Source organism: Xiphophorus couchianus, chromosome 11 (assembly GCF_001444195.1).
Source record: "Xiphophorus couchianus chromosome 11, X_couchianus-1.0, whole genome shotgun sequence".
In the NCBI taxonomy this organism is placed as follows: Eukaryota; Metazoa; Chordata; class Actinopteri; order Cyprinodontiformes; family Poeciliidae; genus Xiphophorus; species Xiphophorus couchianus.
The window spans coordinates 8,340,876-8,353,874 of record NC_040238.1 but is presented as its reverse complement, the minus strand read 5'-3'; the positions used below and the strand labels follow the sequence as shown (position 1 = coordinate 8,353,874).

The 12,999-nt window shown below is 40.5% G+C and overlaps 2 non-coding genes across 2 annotated transcripts; both read right to left on the bottom strand.

Moving 5' to 3' along the window:
• Window positions 1–10,611: 10,611 nt before the first annotated feature.
• On the bottom strand, window positions 10,612–10,683 carry trnam-cau (transfer RNA methionine (anticodon CAU)). Its single transcript has one exon. It is a non-coding gene; the product is annotated as a tRNA-Met (tRNA).
• A 1,556-nt stretch (window positions 10,684–12,239) lies between these two features.
• On the bottom strand, window positions 12,240–12,312 carry trnar-ccu (transfer RNA arginine (anticodon CCU)). The gene has a single exon. It is a non-coding gene; the product is annotated as a tRNA-Arg (tRNA).
• Between the last annotated feature and the right edge of the window lie 687 nt (window positions 12,313–12,999).

Sequence of the window (12,999 nt, the reverse complement as noted above, 5' to 3'; positions counted from 1 at the left end):
TAGCAGAAATAATCAAATAAGTAAAATCAATCATCTAGTCTATCTTTCCCTACTGCTGACACTGAGAACTAAAAAAGGAACCTTAGAGAGAGATGGACGGAGTTTGGCGTTTCGAACCCCAGACCTGGCCTGATGATGAAGAAGGTGCTGCAGCAGGAGGAAGAAGTTGATCGACGAAGGCAGGGATCTCTGTAGGTCCGATGAGCTTCTTCTCCGCATGGATGGTGAGGTCACACAGGACGTGGTGCTGGCAGGAAAAAAGGCACCAGTTCTTCTTCCTTGTCTTTGTCTTCATCTTTGTCTTTGGGCTCTGAACCCAGCTGATGAGAGAAGTGCGATTCGAAGCCACAGATTGTGGGGCTGACGGATTGGTCTCCATGTGCAGGACAGTCGTCGGCTCCGTGGCTCCGGCTCTTCTTCAGCTGCAGAGTTCTTTGTCCATCTCGATCTTGGCTCGAAGCTGCCCGGAGGATCCAACGAAAGGTTCCTCTTTTGCACCCACCTTATATAGGGTTTATCTGTCTGCTTAGACAGATGATCTCATATCCGTCACTGTCTTAAGAGACATCATGTCATGATGTCTGTGCCAATGTCTCAGGGTTGCTCAACCTCCTGTTTCCATATAAGGTGCTGATCATCTCTGCTCTCCTGTTAGTTCCCCTTTTTCCCTTAGCCTGTCACCTTTCACCTACCATCTACCTCCAACATATCAGTGATGTTTAATTACAGTTACACCTTTTACACCATTTCAAGTTCAATGTCAAAATCACATTTATCACATTTATTTTCTTTAGCTTCTCTGATTTAGCATTCATTTATAATTTTATAACCATAACTTATTAATTATTCTTATTATAATCTTAATGTGAGTTATTTCAGATATTTTCTGAAAAGAAACCAAGAATAATCTATTATTCTAATTATTTGATACCAAAGTTACAGTTACTTGTTTTTCTTGTAAGTGTTCCCACAAATATAAGTGTAAGTATTATTACAAGTATTAAAAAAGAGTCTATTTTAATGCTAGCTTTGGACAAAACGTTTGGCTCTTTTCCTCTTTAATTTTCCCGGATCCTCGGCGAGTGACGTTCTCCGTGGGCGACGTGCAGCGACGGCGTGCTGCTAAAACGAAACAACAACAAAGCGTGTTGACGTCACAGATCACAGAGTTTAATCTCATACAAAGCAATCGACAACAAAGCTGTGAACAACAAAGCTGCAGAGGAACAGAGATATGCATTTTCTCATAAAAATAAAGACACACAAGGGGAAACAAACACGAAACAAAGACAAACACACAGCAAAGACGTCTTTGGAGAGAGAGCCAATGCAAAAAAGGCAAAATGGTGGCCGCTCTCTCTGGATTTTCTCTCCTAACACGAAATCTTATAGTAAAGAGGTGTTTCTCTATTTAATTTATGCATTCTAGGCGTTCCCCTTGTTGGCCAACTGGAAACTCCCTTAGCACTCAGAGAGACTTGGAAACTCCCCCTGATCTACGCAAAGATCAAAGGGCCATCTGCCTTCTACCGAGACAAAGAAGCAAACCGCGCTCTGACCCCCCCTGTGGCTCCCACGGTCATTCTGAGTACAGAACGATCCTGAGATAAGACCTCACAGATACCTGAGAAATCTAACGTCTGTCTCCCAAGGAAAATGCTAATTTTATGGCTTCGCCTGTGGCCTGGCCTCACAGTGGGGGTCCCATTGAGAGATCTCCCTTAATCTGCATTTGGTTCCTGTGTCTCTGAATGCTTACCCATCTGGTTTAGTTTTAAATGCTTAACACAACCCTGTTCAAAATAAGAGTGTTCCATATACCTTTTAAGATTAACTGTATTAAGCATTAAAAATAATCATATTTCCTTAACACAAGTAAATCATATTAATATAAGTATTTTACTTTGAATCTTATCAAATTACTCAAAATGTTTAGATTTCATTTTTTAAAACTAGGAATAGTCTCAGCTATTTTTATAAATCTGCAGGCTGGAAACTTACTTCCTCTTTTTCCAGGAAACCCGCTTTTCCTGTTTCATGAATCTTTCTGACTGACTATGATTTCTTATGATTAGATAGAAAAAAGTAGAATTAAAGCAAAGTTTGCATGAGACAAAAACAACACACACAACCAGATTTATTTTATTGACACTTAAGTCTACTGTTGGGCCTTGATGTCACTTGAGTGATTCATTTTAAAGATAACTTTATTTATTATTACTGTTAAACTTAAATCTCCAGCATGGGGAAGCGGGATGAGCTCGGATTTTCTTGACATTGTTTATCATTCATATGCAGCTGGAATATAAAACTAAATTATTTTCAGTATTCGGTTTTAACTGTACTTTGTGGCTCAAATCTTCCATGCCTACATGTTCTTCTTGCATTATGAAAGCACTTGGAACAGAGCTACTTGTGTTTCTAAGGGTAATATATGGAGCTGCCTGCTGTGCAGATATTAATGATTAAAAAATAGTCATAAAATATTAAAACTTTCCTTGTAAATAGATAGAAAGTAGTTGAAAGATGGTTTCAAATATAGCCATTTTCTTAGATCTTCACTGTTTCACAAGTACCATGAATAAAGGAAGAATAATATGTCAAAAATATTTTTTTAGCTTTATATTATGCTATAGTGTTCATCCAAAGCAAACCCAGAGTGTTGCTTTGACTCATTCATGCATCTTTGAATGAATCCCATGGCAGCTATTTGGGGAAGTCAAAGCTCCACCTTGGATCTTCAGCCCAGCTGAGCTCCCTTTGCCCACCGCCTCTGCTGTACGGCTTCTTCAGACTAGCAGTAGCAGCAGTTAGCAAACATCTGGTAGAATTGGAACTAAGTCTGCTGAGCCTATCATCAGACTCTGCTCTGAGCTTCTCAGTCCGATGCTTGAATGACTGTAAGCAGCATTGTTGTGATGAGGCACTGAAGGCAAAGTGTCAGAAAGGGTAGTAGCTTCTTTAGGAGACAGAGGTCAATTTGTAAGGGTCGGATACAGTTATGATGCTAAATCAGATGTCTTTAAAGTTACTTTTTATATATACAGCATTTTCATAACTGAAGGTAATATCGTTACTTGATTGTGTTATGAAATGGTCCTATTTAGTTAAACGTACTGGAAACTCTTACCCCCTTAGTTGCATGTTTGACATCAAATTTTCAGCATTCACTTGTTACATCTTTCACAGTGTTAAAGTTCAAATCAGGTTTAAAGCAATTTCTAACAAAGATTTATTTTTATCTTTATATCAAGTGACACATTATAGTGAAAGCCATAATGCTCCACTTGTGAAAGTAAATCTGTTGGGATTCTCCTTGGCATTCAGACAATAATGATGAGTGCTACACTGCCGAAAAGGGGCACGTAGGCCTGTCACCATAACAAATTTTGCCAAACGATTAATTGTCTCAAAAATTATTGCGATAAACGATAATATTGTTTGAAGACCTTTTTACAATGATTTATTGGAAATGACGTAATAATGCATGCGATTTCTTGCCAAAGATAGATACACTTTATTTTCAAAAGAAAACTTAACACTGGAGCTGATAAACAAAATAAACAAAAATAAAATGGATTCTCAGTCTCCATTAACAAAAAACGCACTTGAAAAAAAAACTAAACAACATAAAGCTGAAGTGGAAATAAATACCGCATTCAACCAGTGCAGATTATGAAGTCTGTATATTATGTTGCCCTTCAGTAATAATTAGATTTAAATAGAGAAAATGGGCACATCAACTACCTGATGCAATAATTCACACTACATGATTTTTTGCTCCTTTTTTCCCCCTTACGATAATCTTAGAACGTTGATCTTTCTAAGATTGTGTGGTGTGTTACGGTAGATCATCGTTGCCGCCGATCTAAACCAGGGGTTTTCCGGACTGGGAGCTTTAACTACACCTGTTGAATGTGATAGGTAGCCAATCAGAAAGCGTGGATTCTCTTCCTCGCTTTCTGAGGGAAATTACAGAGGGAAATCCCAAACAGCTGACACGGCGCAATCCGAAGTCCAGCTGAAACAAAATGTGGAAATGTAACCAAAGAATAGAATTTAGTCGGGTTCAGATAGCAGTTTACTATCAACCAGTTTTGTTTATTATAAATTTCTGGACTGAAATACATCCAACTTCATCTCAACTCAAATCTTAGAGTGAACAACATTCACTATAACAGAGTCCTTGGTAAAGGAAAAAAAACAAAAGAAGCTGGCCAGCAAAAAAAAAATAAGTTCATATAGAGCTCTATATTTGTATGTGTGTGTCTGGTGCATACAAATGAAAAAGGTTGTCTTGACTGGGATAGGGACCCAAAATGATGATGGCAGCCGGTGTCCACAAACACGAAATATTAAGCAGCCTCTCCTTCATCTTCTGCAGGCACACGAAGGCCCAATGTTCCTCTCACAACAATACAGACATTGCAAATCTCCAGTAATGCTCACCTAGCAGGGAAACATCATATGGGCATCAAAGTTAGGCAATATGTAGAAGCCAGGCTGAGACTAGCATGTCTCTGCTCTGCAGCAGCTCTGAACTCTAAAGCCCGGGAATTCCCTTAGCAACTGCAGTGGGCTTCAATTTAAAACAGCATTTAAAATAATAAAATAAAATAATAAAATATGCACCTTATGAACATCAATGAAAATTAAATATTTCACTTAACATAACAAACTTGACAGTCATTTTAACTCACATTACCCAGGGTAAAACAGGAGTTTGGTTTCTAGAACATTACCGCATTAGCGACAACTTAGTAAATAAAATTAGAACACATACGACATTACAAATCTCCAATAATGCTCACCTAGCAGGGAAACATCATATGGGCATCAAAGTTAGGCAATATGTAGAAGCCAGGCTGAGACTAGCATATCTCTGCTCTGCAGCAGCTCTGAACTCTAAAGCCCGGGAATTCCCCTAGCAACTGCAGTCGGAATGCTGCCGTAAAGTAATGTCGTTCCGTTCTCTTAAAGGGACACTACCCATAAAGTAAATGAATACAGAAAAGCAAAATAACACAGTACAAATACAGCAGGGTTACAGAAACAATATTAATGTTTATTCAACATGAAAAGAATATAGAAATGACAAGAGGAGGAGTTGGAGCGAAATTGCTACCGCAGTTGATAAACCCGGTAACTTTTCAGCTGTTCTTCGTTAACGTGACGTAAATAGGTTATAATGATTTTCATTCAGTCAGGACTTTACGCTGACACTAGCCACATGCATTGCAGGTAGATTGTAGTAAAGCACTGATTAATGCCTGGTTTTAAAATTAGTTAACTGAACTTGTAGCCATTATTTTGTGCCCATTGTTGGACACCACACGACAGGACCGAACCCGATCGAACCGTTATACCTAGGATTTCTGTCGGCTAATGTGTGATCTGTCAGGTTTTGAAAACGGATCGTGTAGTGTGCGCTGGGCTTTACACTAGGGAAATGTGGAAGGGAGGGTCAGTGGAGAGCACCGGAGTTGAGCCTTTTTTTCCATTCAGTGTCATTAACAGAAAGAGAAAAAGGTCAGAAGAGACGATAATGCCGAAAATGTTGTAGGTAGTTTTAATTTATCGTAAGATTAATTGATTTATCGTTTATAGCGACAGGCCTAGGGGCACGTAAAAATTTTTATATAACATTGTATGTAGCTATGTGTTGATTCAAAAGACTTCCCCTATCTCTAGACCTCATGCTGCAGTGGACGTTTTACTAAAAATATCCAACCAATAACTAATTTTTATGTGAATACTCTGTGACAGACTGAGTATGCATGTGAGTTAACCTCCCTGAAACACACCTAAAGAGAAGATGATGTTGAATAAAAGAGACACAAAAATAACACTTTTCTATAAATAGATATGAGCATTACTGGAATTCATTTTACATACAGATGCACCATTTGCTGTCTCATTTTTTCTGACCGTCTTCTACAGTTGGTATTTTGCCAGGAGCAACAGGCTAAATTAAAAGGCAACCTTAATCCACACAGACATGAGCCAGTGCATCCTGTCTTCCAGAGGTTAGCTGAAGGCTAATCAGTAAATCCAAGCTGACTGTCGGCTGACTGTTTATCTGGCTCTGTGGGGTGGAGGGGTGCAAAGTGGGTCTGACTGATTTGTTGAAGATAGCATTCTGTGAAATTATATCTATCATCTGTTCAAAACAAAACTTCTATTCTATTCTATTCTAAAAACTAATGACTAATGTATTTTTCAATTGAACTGAATTTGTTTCAAATTTGAAACCATACATTAATTTTTTTTTTTTTATTTAATTTTATACGCCTGCTTTTTTTCCAGCACAAAAAAAACTGATGTCAGAAAACATTCTATAAAAGCATAAGGCTGCCAGTTCAGAAAATAGAACATACATAGTGACACTGATCAGTTGGATGGATGATAAAAGGAGTCCAACCAACACATTCTCACTCCCGACTCGTCATATATTGACGAGTTGGGACGATTTCTGACCATGCGTCACATATTGACGCGAAGGGTACCCGTTCGCGTCAATATGTGACGACTTGGGCAGGGTCCTTGAGCGTCACATGTTGACGATTTGGGTAGGTCACATGTTTTACGTGGATTATTGACGCGAAGGGCTCTCGCAATGGCTGCCGAACCTTCAAAACCCGACAATTTGGTTAGGTTTAGGGCAAAAATTACGGTAAGGCATAGGGTAAAAACCGCCCCACACCTCACAGGGTACCCTTTCGCGTCACATATTGACGCGAAAGGGGTACCCTGCGCATCAACATGTGACGAGGACTGACCGTCCGATGCCTCAATATATGATGAGTTGGGAGTGAGAATGGGTTGCAGCAACATGTAACCTGCCACACATTATTCCAGTAGCTTTTGCAAGAGTTCATACACCTTTGGTAAATTGCTTAATATTTTAAAACAGATCAAACTATCTGACAAACAGACTTACTTCCTCATCTTCCATGTTCTTCCAAAAGTCAGTTTAGCCGATATTGATTGTAAAAGGGTTTTGCAGAGGAAAGGATTGACAAATCTAAAAGTTGACTAGTTGATGCAACCCCTAGTGCTCATATTTATGCAAGCACTAGGCCTGTCGCGATAAACGATAAATCAATTAATCTTATGATAAATTAAAACTATTGACGTAATTTTAATTATCGGCATTATCGTCTCTTCCGGCCTTTTTCTCTTTCTGTTAATGACACTGAATGAATAAAGGCTCAACTCCGGTGCTCTCCACTGACACTCCCTTCCTCGTTTCCTTAGTGTAAAGCCCAGCGCACACTACACGATCTTAGAGCTGTCGGCCGATTGTCGGCCCATTTTCAAAACCTGACAGACCACACATTACCCGGCAGAAATCCTATAGGTATAACGGTTCGATCGGGTTCGGTCCTGCCATGTGGTGTCCAACAATGGGAACAAAATAATGGCTACAAGTCCAGTGAACTAATTTTAAAACCAGGCATTAATCAGTGCTTTACTACAATCTACCTGCTTTGCATGTGGCTAGTGTCAGCGTAAAGTCCTGACTGAATGAAAATCATTAGAACCTAATGTCGCTTTAATGAAGAACAACTGAAAGGTTACTGGGTTTAACAACTGCGGTAGCAATTTTGCTCCAACTCCTCCCCTTGTCATTTCTGTATTCTTTGCACAAAATGTTGAATAAACATTAATGTTGTTTCCACATATCATCTCCAATGTCTGCTGGACTTTGGGTGCTGTATCAGCTGTTTGGGATTCCCCTCCGTAATTTCCCCTCAGAAAGCACAGAGGAGAATCCGCGCTTTCTGATTGGCTACCTATCACATTCAACAGGCTGCGTTAACGCTCCCAGTGGGGGAAAAAAGCCTGATTTAGATCAGAGCGGCCACGATGATCTACCGGAGGGGTGCTCAATCGTTTTGAGACCAAGATACTTTTTCTCTCACCAGCCGGCTGAGATCTACCTCATGACACAAAGTCATAAAAATTGTAAATTAAACTCTATTGACTTATTTTATATGCAAATATACATCAGTTATAGCAGAAATAATAAAGTGATAGAAAACCTAATGCAGTATATTTCTTCCTCAGATTCTCCTACCGTTTTACTCTCTCTCTCTTTGTTGTTAAGCACACCCGTTGCTGTGGCAACCGCCTGCGCCCCGCAAGCGGAGCAGTGATTACTATTCAGTCCGTTACGACGTCAAGTTTCCAGGCTTGATATTTATTTCTCGATTATTGGTTGAGTAACTAATGTAAACTCCTGCTGTGCTAGTCAGTCGGTCTTTGAGTCGCCTTTTTTTTGTTAATAGAACTGAAACGCGCTGAATTGCGCAACACCTTGTTGAAACAATAATTACTGAGAATATAAATTTTAACAGGTTTTGTTGATTTAAAAAAATATATTATTCTTTATTGAAGCTACAAACGTTTAGGATCTTAATAAATATTTTGAGAAGCGCGTCAGAAGAGGAAGTGCTGGTCTCATCGTCCTGGCGGCATTCAGTTTGTCACCTACTGCCGAGATCAACTCAAAACCTTCCCGCACCCTATTGAGCACCCTGATCTTCCGTAACACACCAAACACTACAGGATGATCGGTTACGAAATCGTAAGGTAAAAATAGGGGCAAAAAAATCATGTAGTGTGAACTATTGCATCAGGTAGTCGGATGTGCCCATCTTCTCTATTTAAATCTAATTATTACTGAAGGGCAATATAGTATACAGACTTCGTAATCTGCACTCTTGGTTGAATGCGGTATTTATTTCCACTTCGGCTTTATGTTGTTTAGGTTTTTTTTCAAGTGCATTTTTTGTTAGTGGAGACTGAGAATCCATTTTATTTTTGTATTTGGTTGTTTTGTTTATTTTGTTTATCAGGTCCAGTGTTAAGTTTTCTTTTGAAAATAAAGTGTATCTATCTATCTTTGGCAAGAAATTGCCTGCATTATTACGTCATTTCCATTAAATCAGTGTAAAAAGGTATTCAAACAATATCATGGTTTATTGCAATAATTTTGGAGACAATTAATCATTCAGCAAAATTTGTTATCGTGACAGGCCTAGCAAATGCCATTGATTCTCAAGAATAGAATAGAAGTACTTTATTCATCCCAGCAGGGAAATTACTTCGCAGTTACAGCATAGAGACAAGACAAGACAAGAGACAAGACACAATAACAACGTCCGGGTGTTTAGTCGGGAGTTTTTCTGTGTCAGAGCTGATGACGCCACAGGCCACCGCTGCATCAGCTGATAGGGAACTTATCAATTGCAAGTAATTCCATTCAAGGCAAGTACAAAGTTTTCAGATGTGTTCTTTCTCTGTCAGATTTCTCACAGATGCACCATTGCATCCTTCTGCAAACTTGAGGCAGCAAGCTATCCCACAATGCATTGCCCCACCATATCAGTAAATAGAGAAGGTGAGTAGAGAAATGTATTGGTCCTTCATAATGATTAATTTGTCACAAAAAGTAGTTTTAAGATGTTTGGATGTGAGAAAGTATACCTTAAAACTTTGTCTAGCAGTCAGTTCATTAAGAATAGAGTTTTCGCTGGCTGCTGCAGACTCAGAAAGCAGTTGGAGTCTGTTTTCTGCAGTCTAATCTTGGCTAGTCACTCTTGTAATGTTCTGCTCTCTGTTATCTGTAAGTAGTGGCTTAAAGTGAGATATAGACTGTTTAAAATTATATGGTAGATGACTAGAAGTAGCAGATTATAAACTATGTTATTTTCTAAATTTTTATAATTTAGCTATTGGTACTGTTTTATGGGTATTGTTGCCATAGACATTCCTTCCAATGATTTATAACTATTCACTTCCTAGCAATTTTTGAACATGTAAATCCATAGTAGAAAAAAAATCATGCAGTATCCTTTTACAAGGAAAAGTAAAAGTGCTTTACTTTTACATAGTAAATACATATTTTCATAAGATTTTTATGTAGGATGTGAGCATTTATTAATTTGCACTGTTTTACACAAAAAGGTCTGCATGAGGAAAGACACATACGAATGCGTGCGTCTTTTCAGTTTAGGGTTTGCTTAGCCTCGTTGGTGCAGTAGGCAGCTCGTCAGTCTCATAATCTGAAGGTCGTGAATTCAACCCTCACACGGGGTATGGGTTTTGATTAATCCAATTACTTTTCCACACTTTTCGCCCAGTCAGTCGTGGTCCGACACGATGAAAAGGAGATTCTTGCAGTGAGATGGGTTAGTGGCCAATGGATAACGCGTCTGATGACAGATCAGAAGAGTCTAGGTCTGGCTTGCTCAAGTAACGTTTTTTCTGTTTCCACACCCGCCACGGGCCCGTGCAGAGTCCTCGGGGTCATCCCAAACCCTTGAGAGGAGGGCCGCTTGAGGCGACCTCTTTATTCCCTAAGGGTCAAGTAAACAATGGAGGAGCAGAGGTTTCAGTAATAGTCATCATTTATGTGACTCAGATCTTTGGAACAGCTCAGAAAGGTGTTAGAAGGATTCATTTGTAAAACATCTTCTGAAGCAGCTCAGAACAAATATTTTGGAAAATATTTGCTTCTTGACAAAATAGCACAGAGACAAGAGGAGGAGGAATGAGATGGGCAGGTCAGTCAGAGTCATTGAGTGTATTGTCAAAAGGTTAACATAGCAGAGGATGGTTTCGATCCATCGAGCTCTGGGTTATGGGCCCAGCACGCTTCCGCTGAGCCACTCTGCTTTTATTGCCAAAGCCGTGACCCGGATTAGAACCGTGGTTGCTGCGGCCACAGCGAAAAGTACTAACCTCTATACAATCACAGATTCTTACTTGGATGTCTCTTTCGTCAGTCACTCCTAACAAACCTTTCCTCTGAAGATTTGGAAAAAAGAGAAAAAGAGTCCTTCGAGCCAGAGAGGAACCAGCGACCTAAGGATGTCCACCTTTGTACTCTACAGTCCTCCGCTCTACCAACTGAGGTATCGAAGGTCATGTAAAACAGTGGTACTAAACGGTCACATGCCGCTACAAAGCTAACTTAGCAAGCACATGCGTCTCTACGTTCTAGTGTTTGCTGAGCCTTGTTGGCGCAGTAGGCAGCGCTTCAGTCTCATAATCTGAAGGTTGAATTCAACCCCCACACGGGGCATGTGTTGTGATCAATCCAATTACATTTCCACATGCTCCCACCACTCAGTCGTGGTCCGACACGATGAAAAGGAGATTTTTGCCGTTAGATGGGCTAGTGGCGCAATGGATGACGCGTCTGATTACGGATCAGAAGAGTCTAGGTTCAACTCCTGGCTAGCTCGAGTAACTTTTATTCTGTTGTTCACACCCGCCGCTTGCCCATCCAGTGTCCTCGGGACCATCTCAACCCTTGAGAGGAGGGCCGCTTGAGGGGACCTCTTTATTCCCCAAGGGTCAAATAAACAATGGAGGAGCAGAGGTTTCAGTAATAGTCATCATTTATGTGACTCAGATGTTTGGAACAGCTCAGAAAGTTGTTAGATGGATTCATTTGTAAAACATGTTCTGAAGCAGCTCAGAACAAATATTTTGGAAAAGACTCATTTGCTTCTTGACAAAGTAGCACAGAGAGAAGAAGAGGAGGAATGAGATGGGCAGGTCAGTCAGAGCCACTGAGTGTATTGTCAAAAGGTTAGCATAACAGTGGATGGTTTCAACCCATCAACATCTGGGTAATGGCCCTGCACACTTATGCTGCGCCACTCTGCATTTATTCCCAATGCAGTGACCTGTATTCGAACTGGGGTTGCTGCGGCCACAACGCAGAGTACTCACCACTATACGATCACGGCTTCCTTCTTGAATGTCTCTTTCATCAGCCACTCCTAACAAACCTTTTCTCTGAAGATTATGAGAAAAGAGAAAAGGAGACCTTCGAGCCAGAGTTGAACCAGCAACCTAAGGATTCCAACTTTGTAGTCAACAATCCACTGCTCTACCGACTGAGCTATCGAAGGTCACGTGGCACAGTGGTAGCTCGACTCCTGGCTAGCTCGAGTAACTTTTATTCTGTTGTCCACACACGCAGCCCTCAGGTTCATCTCCGTCAAAACCCTTGAGAGGAGGGCCGTTTGAGGCGACCTCTTTATTCCCCAAGGGTCAAGTAAACAATGGAGGAGCAGAGGTTGGAGTAATAGTCATCATTTATGTGTCTCGTAATCTGAAGCTAAGTCAAACACATTGTCAAAATGTCAGCATAGAAGAGTTCTGATCCATCGAGCTCTGGGTTATGGGCCCAGCACGCTTCCTCTATGGCACTCTGCTTGCACCCCAGATGGGACTCGAACCCACAATCCCTGGCTTAGGAGGCCAATGCCTTATCCATTAGGCCACTGGGGCTGAACGTTTTCAACACATAGTTGTCACACACATGTTATGCAGACCTTGAAAATGCATTTGCCGAAAGACGCTTTTCAAAAACCGAGGGTTGATTCAACCACAATACAGAGTACTACCCTTCATACAAACAGGGCTTCTTACTCGTGCAGCTCTCTCATCAGCCACTCCTAACAAAGCTTTCTGCTGAAGATTTTGAGAGAAAAGAAAAGTAGTTCTTTGAGACAGAGTTGAACAAGCAACCTAAGGATGCCTAAATTTTGTCTCTACAGTCCTCCGTTCTACCAACTGAGCTATCGAAGTTCATACTCCAAAACTGTAATCAGCAGCCACAAGCCCTTACACAAGAAGAGGAACAATGAAAGGGACAGCTAAATCAAACACATTGTAAAAATGGGAGCGTAGCAGAGGATGCTTTCGATCCATCGACCTCTGGGTTGTGGGCCCAGCATGCTGCCTCTGCGCCACTCTGCTTTTCTCCTGTATACAGTGACCCGGATTCAAACGTGGGTTGCTGCTGTCACAACACAGAGTACTAACCACTATACGATCACTGCTTCTTACTGAATGTCTCTTTCGTCAGCCACTCTTAACAAACCTTTACTCTGGATATTTGGAGAAAAGAGAAAAGGAGTCCTTCGAGCCAGAGTTGAATCAGCAACCTAAGGATTTCCAACTTTGTAGTCAACA